An 800-nucleotide genomic window follows, 5' to 3' on the forward strand; every position below is an offset into this window, starting at 1 on the left:
ACACGTATAAGTTATTTTCCAGATTTGCAGAACATATCTTAATACTTTTCAAAATAATGAACACTTCGTTATTTTTAAAAGACACATTATAATTTCATTCTAGTAAACATGAGATTAAATCTTTTCATAGAAGGAATGTAATAAACATTTTCAAATAAAATGTATCTATCTCCCATAAATAACTTTATATCTCCCACTGCTTTAGCTGAAACAACCTCCCCAGTCCCTACTTTAAAAGTTGTTTCACCTTCTGTAAGCTGTCTCCAAGAACTAGTTTCCTGAGTAAAAGCACAGATATAGTTAGCAGCACCTGAATCTATTATTCAGGTTAATTTGCCAATTTCCACTAAACATGTCTCAATGACAAGTAAATCATATTTACTTTGTTGTGCTTCTTTTGTTTCCTCATTTATGACATTCAAAACCCTTTGATTTGTAGATGAGTTGGGAGACAGAGGACATTCCTTTGTTAAAACAATTTTTAAATCATCATCTGTTAGTATATTCGATTTCCATGTTGAATAATTAAGATCGTTAAATATACTGAAAGTGTGTAAATTTGAAGAATTCAACGTGCTAAAATTTAAACAAAATCTAATTAGTAAATTGTTTTTAAATTCAATTCAAATTTAGCAAAAGTAATAGTGTACCTAAATTTCCATGTTTTATTTACAACAATACTTTATTGGGTCAGAATAAGTGCTACCGAGGGGTAGTCAAATACTCCTTCACTAAAGTAAGACATTTTTAACTAAATACTATATCCAGACGCAACATAGAAATCTCAAGGTCTAAACTAA

This window comes from Benincasa hispida, chromosome 1 (assembly GCF_009727055.1).
Source record: "Benincasa hispida cultivar B227 chromosome 1, ASM972705v1, whole genome shotgun sequence".
In the NCBI taxonomy this organism is placed as follows: Eukaryota; Viridiplantae; Streptophyta; class Magnoliopsida; order Cucurbitales; family Cucurbitaceae; genus Benincasa; species Benincasa hispida.